Source organism: Schistocerca americana, chromosome X, assembly GCF_021461395.2.
Source record: "Schistocerca americana isolate TAMUIC-IGC-003095 chromosome X, iqSchAmer2.1, whole genome shotgun sequence".
NCBI classification, from domain to species: Eukaryota; Metazoa; Arthropoda; class Insecta; order Orthoptera; family Acrididae; genus Schistocerca; species Schistocerca americana.
The window spans coordinates 398,929,901-398,945,076 of NC_060130.1; positions in this window are offsets into that span (position 1 = coordinate 398,929,901).

Consider the following 15,176-nt stretch of genomic DNA (forward strand, 5'->3'; position numbering starts at 1 on the left):
TTCAGCCACCGTGTTTGATGCACACACGTAGACTTCAGCAGCAATCAGGGGCTGACAGAAGGGCACCATTGGATGGGTCGCAACTGAAAGTGGCCACATGGAGAGGCGTGATAAAACCTCAAGCATCAGCAAGGACGATGACGATGGCACGCACCACGCCGGGGCGATGGTCAAATACAATTTAGTCCTGCACAATCCAGAAAGTGACAGTATTGTCAGGCAGCAATCTGGCCCACGTTCGAGCTAATGGCCCACCTGGGAGTTGGCCAGCCACAGCACGTAATCTCGCAGCAGATAAGCCAACGCGATGCAGACACCAAGTTGACCGTATGCAGGCCTCAGGTCAAGTGGGAACCTGCAGCTACTGTGGCAAAGTCCGTAGAAAGTGAATGGCTGCTTTATCCTGTGCTGCCAGTGATCTCCATCTCATAGTCATCAGCTGGAGTACAGTGTGTAGCATAGCATACTGTACACACTGTTAGGGCTTCTCCAATTGCAGTACTTCCACCCCGGAACTCATAGCCGTCTGGAGTGGCAGAGCGTCACTTTTGGGCTGTGATTGATGACTTCATTTGCCTGAGTTTTCATGTTTCGTCATTTCCTCCAGAAACCCTGACAAAGGGGTCAGAGTTCACAACTTCGGCTTTCAGGAATTCTTGCTGGTGTCTTCCGCATTGTCAGCCTCCTGAATGAGTGCTCGTGAACTCTGAATATTCCTTCTTGCGTAACGATGCATGGCCTACAGGGAAACAATTGCAGTGCTCTCTATGACATCATTCTGCCGAGTGATGCAGGTACAGTTTATCGCACAGGAAAAGACATGTCGCAACACTACTAGTCAAGGTGTGTTCAATGTTCCAGAACCCATGGTTCAAACGATAGGAATTACTCTGAATTTAATAAACAGACAGACATTAAATACATCATGGATCATGGCAGTGAATGTTAAAGCATTTCGAGCAGCTATTACTCAGAACCAGAACTGAGGCTACTCCCAGACCGCGCAATATTATGAATTTAGTACGGAAGTCGGAAACATTTCCCTCCATGTCTGACAGCACCTACCTCTTATGGAGCAAAGGCTTTTCGAACCACAGGGAATGCTAATGATGTTTCACCTCAAGGAACTAGGTGCAAGGTGCCAGCACTCTAGCCACGGCTACAGTCCCAGCAGACACGTACAGAATATCAGCAGTAGCATGCCCTTGCATCCTGCTTCTGATTTCCGCCACTCATAGTACCACAATAGCTAACACAGATCACGCAGCGTCCTCATAAATACCAAAATATGTGGGAGTCCAGCCAGGTTGAGGTCACACCCATCCCCAGAAATCTCTTTCCATCATAGTACCATGGACTGTCGGACAAGGTGCCTATCACAGATAAACTAATCAATCCTGTTTATGAAATCATCTTAGTGACACATTGACTAGTTAGTTCGCTATGGCTGACGTCCTCGACATTGGATATCCCTCTGAAATGCCTTATTCCCTTAATGTTTCTCATTCTCTAATCCTGATGGCTAAAGCGATTAAGCGAATGTTACTGTAAAATCCACGCTCCGTGAGATCAAATAAACAAAGTTTGCTTAACATCCTCAGAACAAAAGAAATTGTAGTCTCTGTTCTTGCAGACACTTTGTTACACCCGAAAAAACATACTTCAATTCCACACTGACATGCTGCGATGAAATTACGATGACGGCATGGGGTACTGCTATCTTCATTAAACCTGCAATTGAGTACAAGCCTCTGAATTAAGCTATCTTTGCAGAAACTGTTGCTGCTGTAGGGGACAATTCAAAATATTCCGGACGCTATACACAGCCTGAAAAAAAACAGTAAAGCAGTCACAATATATGGTCGGATGTCAATGTAGCTTCGTTCATATGTACACCATTGGAGAGTATGTAAATGATTAGAGTTCTAATTCTATGTCGCAGAGGAAACGGGTACAAGAGTACATTAGCCTCGTTCGCGTTTAGTGTTGTGTCCCGCGCTGGTAGAAAATACAACAGCGTCAGAGTGATTTCTGTAAACAACATGGAGATACAAAGTACTCATATGAGTCAACGTTGTTAACACCTGACAGAATTTGAAAGGGGCCTCATTTTGGGTCTCCATTTGGACAGCTGATTGAATCGTGCAATATCCATTTTCTTTTTTCGATGTTGGACTGCATGGGAACTCTAGAGCAGGCACACTCTTCATCAATGTTCTAGTCGACCACAATTTCCCAGCACAAGGAAGGACAGCCGTATAGCACATCAAACACATCGAAACCCTTATTTCTGTCCTCCATTCTGAGAACAAGGAACCGACACCATCCAACATTCTGTGTGAAGCAATATCGAGATGATTCAATAGGCAGACAAATTATTCTTGTATAGTAATAGTGAATACCCACACCAGATGTCTCTCCCATGGAAAAGTTTCAGGATTGGTTGCACCATAATTCCTTCGAAATATCTCCAGCCAAATCCGTGCCATACATTTACACGCGACATAGATGGTAAGAACCAATAAATACGTATGTTACTGGGAACTTTCGTATTCCATTTGAGCAGGTTTCCAAATACCTTGACCTCCATATCTATTGAAAGCTCTCTGGGTTGTACACACGAAATCCAGTCTGCAAAAGAGTGAGAAGGCAATTAATATTGCACATTCAACTATGTAGATGGGAGGGGGAAGGAGGGTGCCGGAATAAGTGTTTCCACGCCTTCGCAGATGGACCTGATCCACGCTAGCTATTACTAAAATTATCAAGGAATGTCATAAATGATGATCCTCTTCAAGAACGAAACCGGCCATCTAAAAATAAAAGTACACATCTTAGCTCCGATCAATACAGTGTTTATTGATATAAGTTACAATATTAATAGAACACTGGTTTTCATGCAACAATGTTCCAAGGTATTTTAATAACCCTGCTCCTGAACTTAGAAAGTGATACATTGATTCCAAATACCTACTCAAACGCACACAATTTGGGCACGATACTTTATATTGTATGTTTCGGGTACTATCTGAGAAAAGTTTCAGTAATTGATACTAGTTTATCAAGAAATTTCTACAAGTAGTATATATCATTTGCCACATTTTACCATTACGTCACCGAAGTGCAGCTACTGACACCATCTCTGTTTCGTGACAGATGACACGAACATGACAACTTATTTAGATATTCGCTCAGTTACATGAAACGTGGAATCTAACGTGAAAATTCAACTACTAAAGCACTTGTTAAGTGGATGGGAACAGGCGTGCCATCTCTACACAGATAAATCAGGTTCTTCACATGGCGTCAGCAACGCTTATTCTGACTGACAGACACATCAAACTGACAAATTCCATGTTCCTCCGGAATCCTTGTTACTTACAGCTGATCTCATTTCAACGCTACAACTCCATAAATAAGCCGCCAGTTTACATAAAGAAACAATCATTAGTCTGCCGGATGCGTGATCGGCGTAACTGCTCGTCCTAAATCATGTTTCTAATAATACAAACAATTACTTGTTGTACCAAATTATAGACCAGACTTGCGAAACTACAGCGCCATAACGAGAGAATTATCATGCTATGGGTAAAGGGACATCATGGTATCGGTAAGAGTGTCGCACACCAAGGGACAAAGACGAATGAACGTGTTCGTCACGCAGACATTTCCACGATGTGCGGCGGAAGATCAAAACTTTGCGGAACAATAAGTAGCGTCTATCGTACCAGCGCACAGGAGGACGTTATGCAGCTATACTACCGAGCATTTCTGCACGACTGTAGTGCTCTCTTGTATGTAACGCATTAAATTCGTGGTCGGTACGTTGCACCTGTGCTTTAACCACGGATGGTTCCGACTGTACCTCTATCGGCTACAATTGATTCACTCACCACTATGTGATGGGGCCGCAGAGCAGGACATCGACTACATCATTTTCGGCTACCCACTGCCATATCATGCGACAACCACTTTACTATGTTTCCCAGTGTTTCGTAAAAACTTCTAATAAAACATAAGGAGTGATCAAGTAGTTTCCGTCTGAGCGCGCTGCTGCAGCGTATTTGCAACGTTGCGCGTCTACGATTGGGGATGTAAGTACCGACAAGTAGGTAATGGATTAGTGTGGTATTTGTGTATTTCCGACTTACGCACGACAACTGCAGAAACATGAAGTGTTGTGACGTTATTACCATATGCGACCAAACAGGGCGCCCTTGATGTTGTTCTTTTATTTGCTGCCGAAGTACAAACACCGGTCCATCTGAGAATGAAGAATGTGCAACAGACAGCATGTGTGACGGAAACTACAGTTGTGGAATGATATGCTAAGTTCTGTGCTGGTTGTGATTCGAGCCAAGACGCCAGTCGATCTGGGAGGCCAGCATTAACTGGAATACTTTTAACGTGACAGACGCTCAAGCATATGCCCTATAGTCCTGATTTCTCCCCATACAAATATCACGCCTTCGGTCTCTTAAAAAGGCCCTGAAGTGTCGAAGATTCCAGTTGGACGAGGATGTGGAGCCGGTAGTTAGGGATTTCTTCACATAGACGGGCATGGTGTTTTACCAAACGAGTGTCTTCAGATTTGTGCCTCACTGGCGATTTTGCCTGATAGGCATGCCGATTCTGGACTGCACTGCCTTCCAACGGAGACATTTGATTATACCATATAAAAACACCACTGTATTATCATACATATAATTTTTAAGCAGCTGAACACTTATAATTTAGTTAATATGTCTCTTAAAACCAAATATTAATACTTTGTCATATGTTTGGAATGCGAGTCGGCCGGCCGAAGTGGCCGTGCGGTTAAAGGCGCTGCAGTCTGGAACCGCAAGACCGCTACGGTCGCAGGTTCGAATCCAGCCTCGGGCATGGCTGTTTGTGATGTCCTTAGGTTAGTTAGGTTTAACTAGTTCTAAGTTCTTGGGGACTAATAACCTCAGCAGTTGAGTCCCATAGTGCTCAGAGCCATTTGAACCATTTTTTTGAATGCGAGTCATGGGTATACACAGGGTCTCAGGAATATTATTGGTAATTGAGGACAGTATACTGAACGACATTACATTAGTATTTGCTTCATTTGTTGACTAATAAATTGTTTTTATATCAACCGCTAACATTATTGCCTAAAGAATTAAAACAGCTCATGAATGTCAGAGACGCTGCACATCGGGTATGCAAACTACGATCCATGCCTGAAAACCATATCGCTTACAGGCTGAAGTGGAACAGAGTTAGTCAAGCTGAGAGAAATGCAAAACTCAGACATGCTCATACTGAAACCGACAACAGAAGTAGATGATCTGTCCTGTGAAAAAAACCTGCACTGTCTTGGTCTAGGCAAAGTAAAAGCTGCAACTAATCCCATTGTCCCAGCCGAAGAACTGAACCCGTACTTCGCATTAACTACACCCACAAACGAAACCGGGCTTCATTGATTACTTCATGGGGTAAACTATTATAGCCACGAAAAATCCTGTCTGAAGCATATGACTTGCAATACCGTCAAAATTGCCATCATGTGTTTCGGATCAGCGTCTACAAGAAATGATGGCACCACAGTCCAAAATATAAAGCTTATTATTAACCCACAACTGTCCACAATAACAGATATCATCAACCACTCTTTAATAACGAGTGTTTTCCCTGAGGTCTGGAAACGGGGACTAGTTGAGCTATATTTCCATAGCACCCTCCGATTACCGACCTCTTTGCATTCTTCCTGCACTGCCGAAGGTCTGAGAATATATAGTCCACGACCAGCTAACAAGTTATCTAACTAAAAGCAACCTACAAGACAAATACCAATGACGTTTCTGTAATCATTACAGCTCAACATTTGCCTTAATAAAGGTAACAAATGGCCTTAAGCTTGCCATGGATGCAGAAGAGGCAACTATCGTGTGCTTCTTAGACTTCAGCAAAGTCTTTGACGCTGTCGACTTCACATTTTATTTGCTAAAATTGGCAGCCATAATTTCTCGCCAAATGCAGCGTAATGATTTTGCTCATACTTGAAGGGTCTCGAGCAATGTGTAATGTCAGGCACCATAAAGTCACAATTGTGGTATGTAGTGTTGGGAGCCCCCAAGGAACCGGATTTAGGTCCTACGCTCTTTTAGTGGCACGTAAATGACGTGTCATCAGTGTTTCCCTACTGAAAATACCACATGTTGGCTGACGACATCCAGTTGTATCTAAGTGCAAAACCAATAAACCTGAAGAATGTTATCGAGAATCTCAGTACCGATCTGTGTGTGCTATCAAACTGGGCACAGGATATGAGGTTAAAGCACAACCCATGGAAAACCCAAGCGGTACTCGTTGGTCATTCGAGGCTCATTAGCGCGAATTGTCGGGCATCCCAATCATCTTTCACCCTAAATGGGACAGATATCAACTTCTCTCCTTCAGCAAAGAGTCTACGCTTATTAGTAGATGAAATCAAAATTAGGGTGAGCACGTAACTGTAACAAAGTGCAAGAAGGCGTCAGCATCTCTCCCACCATACAAAATGTAGAATGCTATTCCCTCTTGATATAAACAAGAAACTTGTACAAACACCTAGACTTCCGATCATTGATTACAGCGATGTTTATCCTACAAGGCCCTTCTCAGCAAAGCTCACAGATCCTGGAACTTGTTAAGAATGTCTGCATACGTGATGTCTGTGATGTTCGACTCTCTGATCATATTTCACCATCATGTGCACAGCTATTCTGGCTGCGTGTAGACAAGTGATGAGATTTCCGTAGCTTCTGGCTTCTCTATTGTCTTATCAACGAACACTGTCCCTGATATCTGTCCACGATTTTCACGTTCTTAACTGAACAACATACCAGAAACACACGTTCTCATCATAGCGAAATTCTATTAATCCAGTCACGTGCAGCCACCTTCTCGAAATCTTTCTCAGTAGCTGGAATCCGACTCTGTAAAATCTCCTGTATTATATTAGAGAGATAAATAACATGTCCAGCTTCAGAAGACAGTTAATCACAAATGTACTGAAGCAAGAACAAGGATTACCGTTGTCCCTGTGCATACTCGTTACCCTTGTACATCCTTCTTTCCAAATGGATATTCCTCTTTTCCTCGGATTCTCAGCTGCTGCAGTCTCCTTAAATATCCGTGCACCAGAACTCGCTATATCAGAAAACATCTGTCTAGTAGATCGATAAATTCTTTTTATATCTACCACTAACATTATTGTTATTATTGTAATTATTATTATTACAGTTATCACTGATCGTAGCAGCAGCTACGGTAGTAAAAGGACTGCCAGTGTTAACATTATTCATTGTAATCAGAATTATTTGCTAACACTGCCACACATATTTGGGTGTATATTAAGGTACCAGTGATTACAATATCTGCACTAATACGCCTCACACACTTTATATACTCGACGGTTAGAAGAGTCCAAAAAGCACCCTCTAACATGCAAGAAAGCAACATCGTGACATTCGTAACATTGTAGATCTAGTAAAGACACTTCATTTTGTGATGTGGAATCAAGAAGTAATTAAATGTCGGAAGCTTTAGCATAATGCATTCGCATCCCATTTTTATAGTCGGGTGTTTAATAAACAATTGCCTGACGACAAGGTTTGTTTCGTATATGGCTGGATGCAATTTCTCTAGCGTTATTCCATGAATTTGTTTGATCTTAGAAGTCACGAAATTAATATAACTAAAAGTTCACGGTTCTTATTAATATACTGTCGGGCTTCATATGGGCGCAGCATTTGGCTTCTTTACCACTGAATATCAATTGAAAAGGCCTTCAATGACTGTGGGTAACAAATCTCTCACTTTCTGACACGTGTTCCCAGGTACATGGGGTGTCGTTCCGAATGTCATCATGGGTTCTCGGCCATGGGTCACGTCACTTTTCTCGCATGATACGTTTTGTGGCTGCCCATCCGTTTTCAGCAGGCTCTGAGTTTGCTGCAGAAGGAGGACAGCTGAGAAGAGAACACTCACTCTGTTCTGTAAACTACTCATGCACCATGACTAACATGTGTACAGAAGAATGGTCATGCTGGAAACGGATTACTCGTTCAAGATATAATACTCGCATGATATGGGTATAATGGGCAGCATCAAGTCGACTATCTGTCCTGTGACTCATTTCAGGTACATGGAAATACATCCAGATCCAAACTGCCACAGACTCACGGCCACTTCTACGAGTAGATGACTCATGTATGTATTTGGGGCACTCCGCATGCGGTATTCGCGTACTGGACCATCGTTTACTGAAGACAATACTGATTCCTAGGAAATTTTCGCGTTCCACCAGTCACGATTAGACTGTCCTAGGAAAACACTAATCGGTAGAATAGATTATCATCACGGAGCCTTTCCCTGATGACCGCGTATTTGATAAATACTCCGGCCTCCCGAACCCGCCGTCTAATTTTATCCACCTACATGGGAAACGCAAAAGTTCAGTTAAACTGCCACCGCTGTTGAAACAGTATTTTTTCATCAGGTGTTGACAAGTTCGTTATGTTAGACGGGTGTTGTTGCACGCCGAAGTCCACTTTCACACGCCTACTGCATTCTCCAGTGTCTCGATGACGTTTTATCCATTGTCACGCAGTGCCCTCAGGAACGCCATACCGTACCCGAGCCTCCGACGCAGTCAAATTTCTTTTCTCCACAAGCAAAATTACGCGTCCACAAATAGTCTCTTGACGATCAGTCATTGGCTTTTATAGAACGAATGGTGAGCTTGCAGACCTACCTCCACGCTACAACCTCTCAGTCTGTTACCGTGTTACATCAATGAAACTGTATCAATTATTCTCACATGTTATGTCAAATAGTGTTAGTAAATTTGTGATTTCGACTCCTGGGGCGTCATCCTTCACGAGAATTCCGTCGCTTATTCTGTGGAAAATTAACTGCATGTTATCGGAATGTTTTCACATAACAGAGCTGGGGTCTTCGTAAACAACAAAGTGTTGAACGAGCAGGATCTGTCCATCACGGCGAAAAAAAGGAAAACAATTCACGTTGGTTCGAACATGAGACAGATTACCTATAAAGCCTGCACGTTGTTTATTCAGGTTCAGTGACCATTTGTGAACTTAAAATTCATTCAGTTAACATGCAATGTATCTTTAGATAATACCAGCTTATTACATTTGCAGAAAAAATTTTGTGCCTTCTTGGAACACATATACGTATACTGACAAGTTTGGTTTCCTGAAATTTTTGAAGTAATATTCCCCAAGGTACATAGAAAACTAAGACCTACTCCATTTAATTCACGTCAGAGCTGTATCGGACATTAACTTTGGCTGAAATTTCCGCCAGCCAATTTTTGTGTTGTCAAGTGTAGATAATTTTTGTGGCCGCTCTATAAAGACAAGAAGTAATAAGGTGTTAATTTAGGTGGTTCATACGCTACAGAACACGACAAATATTATTGCCTACTTGCAGAACTGGCATATAAATCTGTTCCCAGGTCAGAGATGATTCACTGTTCATAACCAAAATGAGTGATCATTGCTCATCATTACAATTAATATTGTAAATGAGATAGGATTTATTTTGATACTAAGCAGCGTGTTCTGCACAAGTCATTCGATTAGACTCGTTTCAAATAGATTCCTGGAAAAGATTTCCTGTTCATTTCTGATTGCTATGCTATTTGTGCGATGGTTAAAAATGTAAAAGGCACCACCTCCTCCCAAATGAATTAAATATTACGTTGTTGCTGAATAATTTCGTAGCGTTTTTGTTTGGCATGTTGGTAGTCCTCTTGCTGTGGATTTATTTACCGATTGTCACTTTTTATTTGTAGTTCACTATTGCTATTTGAATTCTCATAATGCCATTTTGTCATTTGAAGGCAGCGAGCGGAGCTACGGACGCTGGAAAATCGAGTGTCCAGTAGAGGAATCAGATCGTTTCCGACATATTCTTCTGTTTCAGTTCAATAAGCGTTTGACAGCAACAGAGGCACCCAGAAACATTTGCGCCGTTTATGGGGATGATATCACTAGACATTGTACTCGAGAACTGGCGAATGTAATGAACTGTGATCACTCCAACATCGTGCGACATTTACAGGCAGTAGGGACGGTTTAAAATATCATTTGTATGGATATTGCATGCTCTAAGGCAAAGTCACACAAATCAGCCGGTGGCCATATATGAATCTCTGCTTGCTCGTCATCAATTGACTAGTGAATCACTCCGACTATTCCTATCCTTTATCGTTACTGGTGACGAAAAATCGTGTCTTTAGGCTGTCATAAGCAAAAGGAATGAATGGTTGGGCCCAAACAAAGCAGCAACTCCCCATACAAAGACCTGTGTGCATCCACAAAAGATAATGTTATGCATTTCGTGGAACAGCGAATTGCTTCCTCGAGGGCCAGGAAAAATGCGTGAGGTGATGGTACTCCACAATAACGCCAGCCCGCATTGTGCTGGACTCATAAAAAACACTATACAGGAGTTGAGTTGGGAAGTAATTCCGCATCCACCACATTCACCTTTTCTTGCGCACTCAGATTTTCACCTTTTCCACTCTCTATCGAACAAACTTAAAGGAACTTTCTTTCCGGATGAAAATGCGCTCCGTGCGTGGCTCCAAAAATTCTTCGCCTCAAAACCAAGAGATTTCTACTGTCGCGGAATCGAAAAATTACCCCAGTGTCAGCAGAAGTAGGAAAGGAGAATATATTTTTAATGACTATAGTCTCTGTTATATATATATCTGTTGTGGCTATTACACGTACGGAAGAACACTACGAAATCATTCACCAACCTAATTGATCAGAATCTACTTGTCCCTATACACCATGAAATTGTGTCATCTCTTTTTACAGGACTCGTCCTCATACACTAATGAGCCAGAATATTATGACTACCTACTTAAAAGCGTCTTGGTCCACTTCTGGAACGATATTCAGTAGTAATTCTGTTTGCCATGTATTCGAAAAGTACTTGATAAGTTTCCAGAGGTTTGTGGCACCAGGTGCCTACGCACACGTCACACACTTCCTGTAATTTAAGGGTGGTAGGTTTGTGGGCGCGTGCTGGCGGCCGATATCATCCCATTTTGGTTTCATCGGATTCAATTAAGCGAAATTTGATGGCCAAGAAACCAACGAGAATTGACTATCATGCTCGTCAAACCATTGCAGTACGATTCTGGCCTTGTGACACGTACAGTTATACTGCTGGAAGATGCCATCGCTGTTGACGAAGTCATCAAACCTAAGGGGTTACAGGTGCTCCCTAATAATGTTCACGTAGTCCACAGCTGCCATGGTGCCTTCGATTACAACCGCATGTCCTATGGAAGCCCAGGAGAATGTCCCCCACAACATAATATTGCTACCACCGGCCTGCGTGCGTGGCGCGCTGCATGCTTCCAGCAGCGGTTCACCTGGATGACGGTGTATCTGATTACGACCATCGATCCGATTTACCAATAAATGAGATTCATCCAGCAAGGCCACACGATTCCATTGATCCGTGGTCCAATCTCGATGATCCCGTGCCCGCTGTAATCATAATTGACGATATAGTTGGGTCCACATGGGAACGCGTAGCGGTCACCTGCTGCGGAACGTCATGTTCAACACTGTGTGCTAAACGGTATGCTCCAAAACACGTGCGCCTGAGCCAGCAGTGTTCTCTGTCGTCATATCTGCCACAGATCGCCACCGGTCCTGCTTTAGAGAGTGGGAAAGCCTCCGATTCCTATGTTCTATGTTCAGCTATGGACGCCAAACTACTTGTCACCTCCTCGTGGATTCAGCATTCTTCAACCACTTTCCATAGACTCCGACGGCAGCTGAGTGCGAACAACCGGCCAGCTTCGCCGTTTCCGAGGTGCTCGCTCCCAGGCACTGGGCCACAGCAATCTAGCTTTTGTCAAAGACGCTTATGTCGGCGGATTTCCGCAATTGGGTCACTTATCGTCCGTAGATTGATTCCCCATTCGTCTCTGCTCCGCACTATACTTCCCTTACCCCGTCACGTGCCCTTAGCGCCACCAGGCAGCTTGCAACCCCGCTGTGAGCAGTGGTCATAATGTTTTGGCTCTTAAGTGTGTTAACATCCCAAATATGCGCTTGGTCTCCATCTCTAACGTCATTTCCAATGTGACGTTGAACTCGTATCTTCTTCTCTCCTAAGGATTGACAAAGAAATTCTACAACTCTTAATTATCCAAACGAATAAATACAGAGAGACCAGGATATGCGATAAATCACTGACACCCTTTATGTTACTGCAGGCTACAAATCTCTGATTACTGTTTCACCTCGACACGTCTTAGCTAGCTGTAGAGGCAACCAGTGAGTTGATAATCCTACCGTTTAACGCAAGAAACACGGCATAATATCAGACTGAATTCTGCACTTGAAATAGATGCGACTGAAAACGTTAACACACAGTCCAACCGACCACTACAGATCAAATTACATCGAAATCTAGAAAATAATTTTATTCTTCGGCGTAACAGAAATATTTACTGCAGATATGCAGAGAACCACAGGAAATACATGGTTTTCTGTTTACGATATTAGTGGTGGATCAACAAAATGACATCCTCTTCTCATCAGTCAAATATCTGTGATTATCGATAAGAACCTGCCAGAAATTTTGACGAAGACTAATTATAACGTCATTACTCTATGTCAAAAGTAATGTACCTAATTTTTAGCATTTCCCAGTCCGGTATTTTTTCGGCATGAACCTGTTTGTTTTCAGAAAGATACATTCAGAACGTTTTTTTCGTCGTTCAGATTAAATGTCACACTGTGTGTGCATATGCGTAATTTTCTGTGTCCCGTGACGTCAAAATTGACACTGCACGTCCACAATGATACAACGAAACTGGGGCAGTAATAATACCTGCCAATAATAAAAACAACTCAGTACAAAAATTCTGTGACTCGTGTTGACAACATTCCAATCGACGGTCGAATGGTTTACCACACAGGGGCAGCCGATCGGGCAGGCCGTAATTAGGATGTACTTTTTACCCTTACGAAACGAGAATGCGTACCGTCAACCTGGCCACAAAACGTATTTTTCAGGAAACTGTTCTCATTAAAGCGGCCAGTAATTTTAGACAGCCTAGCACGTGCGTCCAATTTTCGCAGCACCGAGCCAATTCTCTAAATCAATGGGTGGTAGCACGCGCTTCGGTTATTAAACTGTTTACTGGGACGTATAATTGATGACCCGCTTCCATTAACCCAGGAACACGTTCTCTAATGTAAAAAAGTTTAAAGATATTTTCATCGTTAGCAAACTGCCCGTAAATACAACTCGTAAATGATGCTATTCTAACAGCAACTAGATCCCCATTTTCCTTAAGGTGGTAAGGTGGACAGATAAGACTGAGACTACGGCATGAAATAAGATACTGCACCTTCATGTAGCATGCAGAACATCAAGAATATATTGCATTATGTCTAAGGATACAGCTTTTATTGTCTTCCTTGGTGACAGAAGACAGATCGCTGCTAGTCGGCGAACTGTAAGTCAGTAGAAAAATGAAATGAAGTCCCATGCTTCTTTACAGAGCGTAGGGGAACGATGCGGGAGACCCGCACCGCCTTACTAGGCAAGGTCCTAATGGAGGTGGTTTGCCGTTGCCTTCCTCCGACCGTAATGGAGATGAATGATGATGACGAAGACGACACAACAACACCCAGTCATGTCGAGGGAGGAAAAATCCCTGACCCCGCCGGGAATCGAACCCGGGACCCCGTGCTCGGGAAGCGAGAACGCTACCGCGAGACCAAGAGGGGCGGACCGTAAGTCAGTAGACCTCACTGTTTTTTGATAACAAGTGAACACATCTTCCTCTTCTACATTCCGTCCACGTCATTAGGGAGAGTTTTTCTTCATGGACGGCTGTTCTTTGGCACTGGAGGAGGCTCAAATGGTTCAAATGGCTCTGAGCACTATGGGACTTAATTGCTGAGGTCATCAGTCCCCTAGAACTTGGAACTACTTAAACCTAACTAACCTAAGGACATCACACACATCCATGCCCGAAGCAGGATTCGAACCTGCGACCGTAGCGGACGCGCGGTTCCAGACTGTAGAGCCTAGAACCGCTCGGCCACACCGGCCGGCCACTGGAGGAGGTTTCTGTCTCCCGTGTACAGGGAAAGCAGATAAGAATAAGTTAATCTAGTCACTACAAACAGAACTCAATATCAAACGAAAAAGGCTAATGTAAGAGATGAATACTGGAAAATAGTAAAAATAAAGTTGACATTTATAAAATATTCTATGGTAGACATCACCAATTATTTAAATTACACTACTGGCCATTAAAATTGCTACACCACGAAGATGACGTGCCACAGATGCGAAATTTAAACGGCAGCAAGAAGATGCTGTGATATGCAAATGATTAGCTTTTCAGACCATTCACACAAGGTTGGCGCCGGTGGCCACACCTACAACGTGCTGACATGAGGAAAGTTTCCAATCGATTTCTCATACACAAACAGCAGTTGACCGGCGTTTCCTGGTGAAACGTTGTTGTGATGTCTCATGTAAGGAGCCTATCGCGATTGCGGTTTATCGTATGTCGACATTGATGCTCGCGTTGGTCGAAATCAAATGGCTGTTAGCAGAATATGGAATCGGTGGGTTCAGGAGGGTAATACGGAATTCCGTGCTGGATCCTAACGGCCTCGTATCACTAACAGTCGAGATGACAGGCATCTTATCCGCATGGTTGTAACGGATCGTGCAGCCACGTCTCAATCCACGAGTCAACAGATGGGGACGTTTGCAGGATAACAACGATCTGCACGAACAGTTCGACGACGTTTGCAGCAGCATGGACTATCAGCTAGGAGACCATGGCTGCGGTTACCCTTGACGCTGCATCACAGACAAAAGCGCCTGCGATGGTGCACTCAATGACGAACCTGGGTGCACGAATGGCAAAACGTCATTTTTTGGGATGAACCCAGGTTCTGTTTACAGCATCAGCATGGGCGCATCCGTGTTTGGCGACATCACGGTGAACGCACATTGGAAGCGTGTGTTCGTCATCGCCATACTGGCGTATCACCCGGCGTGATGGTATGGGGTGCCATTGGTTACACGTCTCGGTCACCTCTTGTTCGCATTGACGGCACTTTGAACAGTGGACGTTA